This window comes from Trichechus manatus, unplaced genomic scaffold (genome assembly GCF_000243295.1).
Source record: "Trichechus manatus latirostris isolate Lorelei unplaced genomic scaffold, TriManLat1.0 scaffold00026, whole genome shotgun sequence".
Taxonomy (NCBI): domain Eukaryota; kingdom Metazoa; phylum Chordata; class Mammalia; order Sirenia; family Trichechidae; genus Trichechus; species Trichechus manatus.
In genome coordinates, this window is record NW_004443962.1 from 5493651 (window position 1) to 5501800 (window position 8150).

The 8150-nt window shown below is 47.1% G+C and overlaps 1 protein-coding gene across 3 annotated transcripts in view; it reads right to left on the reverse strand.

Annotated features, from left to right (window-relative positions):
- Positions 1-4820, reverse strand: part of NRROS (negative regulator of reactive oxygen species) — a 25141-nt gene extending 20321 nt beyond the window's left edge. The window contains exon 1 of one of the 3 annotated variants that reach the window (XM_023728754.1): positions 4671-4820. The gene's annotated coding sequence lies outside the window, so the exon portion shown is untranslated. Of the gene's footprint in view, positions 1-391; positions 651-699; positions 834-4670 lie in introns of those variants that run through there. The other 2 variants (XM_004373588.2, XM_023728753.1) reach the window with 2 other exon arrangements.
- Positions 4821-8150: the final 3330 nt, after the last annotated feature.

The window sequence follows — 8150 nt, forward strand, 5'->3', positions numbered from 1 at the left end:
GGACGAGGCCTCGGAAGGGCCTGAGTTCCAGTCCCCCTTTGCCACTTAGTAGCTGTGCGAAGCCTAGTGAATCTCCCAAAGACACATGCTCTGTGGGGGAAGGGCTTTGCCTGTCTGCTTCAGGGCTGTATCTCCAGAGCCTGCAACACACCTCGCAGATGGAAGACATTCGTAAATATCTGTGCTGTTAATGCATGTGTCTCAGTGTCCTCACCCACAAATGGTGATTCTCGATCCACGCTGTGGGGCAGGAAAGGAGATCCAAACACTCAACACGCTGGGTATTCACAGAATGGTCTCACTGCATCCAGTCCACCCACCCCGGAGGAGGGAGGCATTATTGTCCCCATTTCACAGATGTAGAAACTGAGACTCAGAAAGGTGTACTGACCTGCTCGCATTCTCCGCACAGAGCCGGGAAGGGAACCCAGGTCTGACTCTGATGCCCTGCTTGTTTCCACTCTCAAAGGCCAACTTTTTCGGCTCCGTGTCAGAGGTGTTCCCACCCACACCAGGGCCCTGCTGGAGCCCCCACACCGACACAGAAGCCACGGCGCTGCATGAGTAAGCCACAGCTTCCCCGTCAGGCCGGAGCTGTGGGCCATAGGGCTGACCTCCTACCGCCCCACCTTGCCCCAAGCTCGCCCACCTCGATTAGGCGGCTGCCCGGGGGAAGGCCGCCACGCAGGAAATACTCACGGCTCCCGCAGGCCCAGGCGGCTCGGCGGGGCGCATCCTCTCCAGGGGCGCGGCTCTGCAGGGGCCCAGGCTCCTCGAGAGCAGCCAAAGCGCGGGGCTGGGCTGCCTCCTCTCTAGGGCATCAGATTATTTTAGCACTTGCGGAAGGAACGGACGGAAACTGAAGTCACATGGAGAGCGAGCTGCTCAGCGGCTCAGCACCCGGGGCTCACACAGAGCAGGCATCTTAGAGGGAACTGCAGCCTCCGCTGGCGCGGGGGAGGGGAGAGGGCCCGGTGGCGAGCAGTAGCCCCTTTGGACTGCCTGCTGGGTTTAGTCCAAAGGAGGTGGGATATTTATATAGGCTCTTCAGGCTTTCTCAGGGTTTTTGAGGAATAGCTAGCTGGGGGCCCTTGCCTGTGAGCTCTGCTGACCCAGGAACTCTTCTCCAAGGTTCCATCCAAAGACCAAGCGGAGGCAAACGTTGGGAATGAGCAGGACACACGTTTTCCACTTGTAAAGGGAGAGAGTTCACTGGAAGGGTCATCCACTGAGCTCATCTTTATAAATAATCTCCTTTTATGTGCTTAGCAGTGTGCTAAGGAAAAAAAAATAGAAATGGTAATTGTTTTGCGATGGACTGTGAGAGGGGGCCATGTGCTTCTTGATCATAGACTGCATGGATGGACTTTCTTTTTATTATTGCTGTTGTTAAATATATATATATATGTCCACATATATACGTATACATAACATTTGCCAGTTCAACGTTGTTTCCATGGACAATTCAGTGACACCAATGACGTTAATCATGTCATGCAATCATCACCAGTGCTGGTTGCCAAGTTTTCCATCACCATAAACAGATGCTCAGTGCTTCCTAAACAATGACTCCCCCTTTCTTCCAGCCTCTGGTAACCACTAACAAACTTTGCTCTCTATACACTTGTCTATTCTCGATGTTTCATAAAGTGGGATGATACAATATTTGTTCTTTTGTGATTGATGTACTTCACTCAGCATGAAGTTTTCAAGGTTCATCGATGTTGTGGCGTGTATCAGAAGTTCGTTTCTCTTTATGGCTGAGTAGAACTCCATTGGAGGTACGTACCACATGTTGTTTGGAAACCCTGCTGGCATAGTAGTTAAGAGCTTGGCTGCTAACCATAAAGGTCGGCAATTCGAATCCACCAGGCACTCCTTGGAAACCCTATGGAGCAGTTCTACTCTGTCCTATAGGGTCGCTATGAGTTAGAATGGACTCGACGGCAACGGGTTTGGATTGGTTTTTTTTGGTCTGTTGATGGACATTTGGGTTGTTTCCATTTTTTGGCTATTGTGAATAGTGCTGCAATGAACATGGGTGTACATGTATAAATGGATTTTTTAATACCTAATGTGTGCAAAGTTCCCTGCTAGCGTCAAAAGAACAACGAGGATTAATAATAGCCACGAACTAAGAGGTTGCAGGCACTGTGCTAAGTGCATTATATGCATTATCTCATTACTCCTATTCTCAAGGAGCTTACCGTCTAGTGTAGTGTGTGCGTGCCCAGTGAGGAAGAAGTAATACAATGAGTAAATACTCGGAGGGTCAGAGAAGGAGTCACCAGTTCTGCTCCTTCATTTCCTATTAGATCTGGAGAGTTCAAGTGCCCTGCCCAGAGGCGGGATGGGGTCACATCTTTTGCAGTCCAATTGATTTGTGGTTTTGTATAGCATTACTGCCCATGGCATGTTCAGCCTAAGATAGCAAGAATAAGTCCTTCCTGCTCCAATGTCCAGAAAATTGTCTCTGGTCCCTAAAATATTCCTTCATAATGATAATAATGATGGCAATGATGAAACACTTCAGTAAAAGTCAAATTGCCACCAACAAAAATTTTGTTTGCAAGCCTTTTTCTTCTCCTATATATACATTCTCTACTCTCTTGCCTTTCATATCTACCAATATGTTCATAACTCCCACATTTTGATCTCTAGCACTAACATTCTCTCCCAAGAAAGAAGACCCAAACATATTTTTAACGGTCTACTCTGTCAACTCCTAGATGTCCCAGAGTCACTGCAATATGTTTTCCACACTGAATTCTTATCCTTGCCCCCGCCAGTGTCTCTTCTTACATGACTGGCACCCTTGGCCGCAGGCATCTACCCCGGCAGCCCGGCCCTCACACACTGCACCCCTCACATTCAGTCAGCTCCTGCTGATTCTAACTCAGAATGAGGTCTAAAGCTCATTAACCTCATCACAGACCATTTCAGTAGCCTCCTTAAACTGGACTCCCTGGCCTTAATTTTGTCCTTCTCCAATGTTAACTCCACACAGTGGTCACGGGCATCTTTCTAAAATGCATATTGGATCATCTCACTCAGCGTAAAATCTTTCCACAGCTTACAGTTGCCTCCCTGACCTGGATCAGTAGTTTAAGACTGAATTCAGCAGAGTTCAAGGGTTCCTCAGAGATGCCTCAGAACTGGCTAGATGGGACTGCAGGCACCCCATCTCTTCATCAACCTGCGCAATTCCATTTTTATATGTTTCATATGTTGGGGTTCTCTACAGAATTTCTTTTGAGAAAGGCAGCTACTGCCCTTCAAAACAACAACAACAACAAAACTTGGACAACCAATAGTCCTGCTGGTTGTGTAGAGACAAGCCAGTTTGATGGCAGATGGCTCAGCTGTTCACCCTCTATTCTCACAGCAAGCTGGCTCAGCAGGGAGAATTTGCAGCTGTAAACAGAATATTCCTCATGCCAACAAGGACTCTGACTGCACAGCTCAGGACTCTCCAACTTGTTTGGGTGGTCTGGGTCCCCTCCTAACTGTGCTGTCAATATTCCAGGCAGAGGCGGTTAGGGAACTTCCTCTTAGCACAACCCATGGTGCGTCCAGTCATACCTGGCCAAGCACGCCTCTCCACGGAAGATGAGAGTCTGGGGCCTGGGTGCCTGCTTCTTTGAGCCTGTTCCACATATTGTGATGTTTGTACTTATTCCCTGTGCAACAGTAATAAAGCCAAGTTCAGTGTCAAGCAGCACACCAAGATCCCTGAGGGGAAAGCAAGGAAGTGGGCAGTTCTCAGCTGGAAAAGAAAGCAGGCTGACTTTGAGGGGCTCTCATGACCTGCCCCAGCCTGTCTTCCCTGTTACCTCCCACACTTCACCTCGTGGTCCACAAGTGGGTCTCATCCAGTCTGACCTGCTCACTGTTTCCCCAGCCACAGAATAAATGCTCCCCTCTCCATACTCCCTCCATCAGAGGGTCCCTTTACTTGGAATGGCCTCTCTTCTGCCTACCCAAGCCCTCCCCAGCCCAAAGTCCAGGCTTAGGCTCCCACTTCTCTGTGATGCCTTCCCCACTGCCATCTCCACCTCTTCCTGTGGACACCATGAGACCAAGTGTCTGAAACATCCACTGGCCTCAGGATATCTCTTGTTCTGTGATATAACTTTTAGGATTTCTGTCTTGTTTCCCCAACCACACTATTACCTATACATGTCTTACGGGCAGAGGTCATGTGTTATTCTACAAGCTGTACTGCCCAATGCATATAAAAAGACTCATAAATATCTGCTCAAAGAAGAAAGAAGGAAAGACAGAAAGGAGAAAGGAAGGCAGGAAGCCTGCCGTGTCTAGGACTCCAGGCGTCGCCTCTGAGGGCTTTGTTTTCTCTTAAACTAAGCTTCATGATAGTTTGTCAGGGTGGCACTTCTCTGTCTCCCAAAGAGATCAAAGTGAGCTTTGACTTCTGCCCTTTCTTTCCATTGCTTTTCCAGATGTTAACCACACACTATTCAGGACTATGGGGGAACCTACAGAGACTCTGAGGGGAGACGCATCCTAGTGGGGAGCAGAGTATGCAAGAGGCCCAGGGTGAGAAACAAGAATCAGCTCCCCTCCTCTTGATGGGTCTGTGAGGAGAAAAGAACAATCCATTGCAACCCAGCAGTGAGTGGTAGGGTCTATATGTGGAAATGGCAGCTCACCCCAAGCCCAAGATCTTGGTCCTCTGGCTCTTGCTCTCCTCTCTGGTTTTTTATGCTCTGCCTTGGGCTCTCAGCTCCTGGCCATGGAGCAGCAACCCTTCCATCTCGACCCTTCACCTTGGTGGCTGGGCCTGGCCACACACTGAGCTAGTGCCTCCCCCACTTCTCCTGGCCTCAGCACATGACCAGGAAGGGGATTTCCTTTGGGGCCTTAACTAGGAATTGTTCTCTTGCCCCACGTCAGCTGGCTGCTGGGGCGAGTCATCAGTGGTTTCATTTCCCTCATTTGGAATAGAGATTTTAAGAACCAAAAATTGAAAACAGAAAGAGAAGAGGCCACCGCCCACATTGGTACCACCCAACCCCTCACGATGCCAGTTCAGGAAAAGTTCCGGGGTCAGTGTATAGGCTGAGGGCAAGGAGGGTCCTTCTCAGCATGTTTACTCTCCTTCTTTAACCTTCGGGGTGAGGGAAGGGGTGCTCTCAAATCCAGAGGTCAGCCCCTCTTGCTCCCTGTTGCACAGGCAGGTGGGGACTTACGCAGTTCAGAAAGCTCTCTGGGGATAACGAGCCCATGCCTCCCTCAGCCTCTAATTCCTGTGGCTGACGTCTGTGAGAACATCGCCTCTTCCTGCGCTGCAGACAGTTAGAGGTATCACATATGATCAAAGATTTCATGTTGTGCAAAGATAACAAGATGCTTACAGATGCATCAGCGCCAGGGCTTGGCTGACAGTGGGACCACGAGGGGAAAGGGCACCACAACTAACCATGGTCCAGTTCAGGGCAGATGGACGAAGATCATGGAGAAACAGGAATGAAGTGCTGAGAGTCATGGGAGGGAGAACACAGCTGGTAGGAGGTATCAAGGAACGCTTTCCAGAAGAGGTGGTATCTGAACAGGACCTCACAAGATGGGACTGGAGGTAGGGTGGGGATTGAAGGAGCAATAAGGGAGATAGATGAATCAGGATAAGGCCATGTCAGGGAGAAGAGACTGGGAGAGAAGATGGCATCTCTCGATGCCTCTACAGGACTTTGTTCATGGCTCTGTCCTGGTGCTGCCCATGGGGCACCATAGTTTATCATCTGTTTACAGCTCTATCTTTTCTCTGGGGCAGTGAGTCCTGGTGGCAAGACGATAGTTTGTTCACATTTGAATGTTCCCCCAGCACAGCAGTACCTAGTCTAGCACCCAGTAGGTGCTCAGCAAAGATTTTTTAAATGAATGAAGACTAAAGTATCATTTGCTGTAGAGCAGGTGAAGAGGATAAAAACTCTGGAAAAATCGTTTGTTGGTCATTGCGAAGACCTTCCTCATAATTAAAAAAACAGTAGCCATCGAGTCAACTCCAACTCATGGCAACCCCATGTGTGTCAGAGGAGAACTGTGCTTCACAAGGTTTTTGATGGCTGATTTTTTGGAAGTAGGTCACCAGGCCTTTCTTCTGAGGTGTCTCTGGGTGGACCCGAACCCCATACCTTTTGATTAGCAGCCAAGGGTGTTAACCATTTGCACCACTAATGCAAGTCTCAGAGTCCCTACCATAAACTCAAGGCCCTGCGTGATCTGGTCCCCTCTCTGCTCCCTCTGATTTCATATCCTTCCACTTTTCCCCTCACTCACTCCACTCAAACCACAATCTTCCTTGCAGTTCCTCATTCAAGTCAAGCAGGCTTCTATCTCAGGGCCTTTGCCATTTGCTCTTTCCTAAGCCTAGAGTTGTCCCCACCCCAAGTTAACCACACAAGCCAGCTCACTCCTTGACTTCCTTCAGGTCTCTGCTCAAATGTCACCCCTCAAAGAGGCCTTTCCTGGCCACACCATCCAAAATAACCTCTCCTCAATCTCCATCACTTTCTTTTCCCTTATTTTGCTTTTTGTTCATGATACTTCTCTTTACGGCGCTGCTTGACATTTTATTGTATATTTACTTTTTTGCATCCCCAACGAGACTGTAAGGAGCCCTGGTGGTGCAAGGGTTAAGCGCTTGGCTGCTGACCAAAAGGTGATTCGGACCCACTCAACTACTCCACAGGAGTAAGACCTGGCCATCGGCTCTCATAAAGATTACAACCTAGAAAATCCTACTGGGCAGTTCTACTCCAATACCTGGGGTCGCTATGAGTCAATTACAATTACATTGTAAGCTTCTGAGGGCAAGAACTTTGTTTATTCACTGCTTTATCCCTGGTACATTCTAGGTACATACTAGTACATACTAGGTGCTCATAAACTGGTACATACTAGGTGCCTGGTACATACTAGGTGCTCATAAACTTATGTGGACTATATGAATGAATGAATCATTTTAAGAAAGAGCAGTTTCAGTAGAGTGGGAGCGAGGGTGCCATGTTGTCATGCGTTAGTTAGTTCGTTGGTTAATAAGCACTGAAATAGAGATAGGAAATGACAACTACTCTTTCAAAAAATAAGGTGATGAAGGGAAGAGTCAGTATGTGAATATCTTGTATAAAATATGAAGTGCCATATAAATATATCCATTCTCATTGGCAGACCAGGTTAGTGAGAAATGAGTAGATGGTAAAAAGGAGGTTAGTGTAGCCAGAGTGGGAAAACCTCTTCCTATGTGGATGAAATCAAGGCCATGTTGTAGGGAAATGAAAAGATGGATCTGAAAGGACTGTTGTTGACCATCAGGAAGGACTCACTTGTAGAACAGTAGGCAATACTCAGTCTGCACTATTTTATAGCAATAGTGGGCAGCCTCACCTGGTAGAGGAGAAAGCAGATCTTGATATGGGGTCCGAAATCATAGTTACCTTCTGCCCGGGTACATACATTATCTCTCATCTCCACGACTCTGCTATGTAAGCATTAATAGCCTGAATTTATAGGAGAGAAAAGCAGGGCTCATATTGATCAAGTGATTTGTCCAAGGCCACACAAGTAGAAAGTATCGTACCTAACTTGCTTTTAGTAACATTTATTGTTTTGTTTTTGTTTTTTAAATGTTATGATTCTAAAAATGCATGGTCATTGTAAAAAAAATCTGGACAATAAAGGCTAAGAAGAAGAAAATGAAAATCAATCACAGTCTCACTACCCAGATACCATCAGTTCACATTATGGTGTACTGCCTCCCGAGCTTTTTCTAGGAGTATGTAATTCTTTTTTTTAACAAAGTTTTTTTTTTTTTCCCCCATAGTTGAGATCAGCCCTCAAGAAGATAAAATACTTAGGAACAAATCTAACCAGGGATGTAAAAGACCTATACAAAGAAAACCTATAAAAAACACTACTGCAATAAACCAAAAGAGACCTACATTAGTGGAAAAACATACCCTGCTCATGGATAGGAAGATTCAACATTGTAAAAATGTCAATACTACCCAAAGGGATCTACAGAGATAATGCAATCCCGATACAAATTCCAACAGCATTCTTTAATGAGATGGAGAAACAAATCACCAACTTTATATGGAAAGGGAAGAGGCCCTGGATAAGTAAAGCTTTAT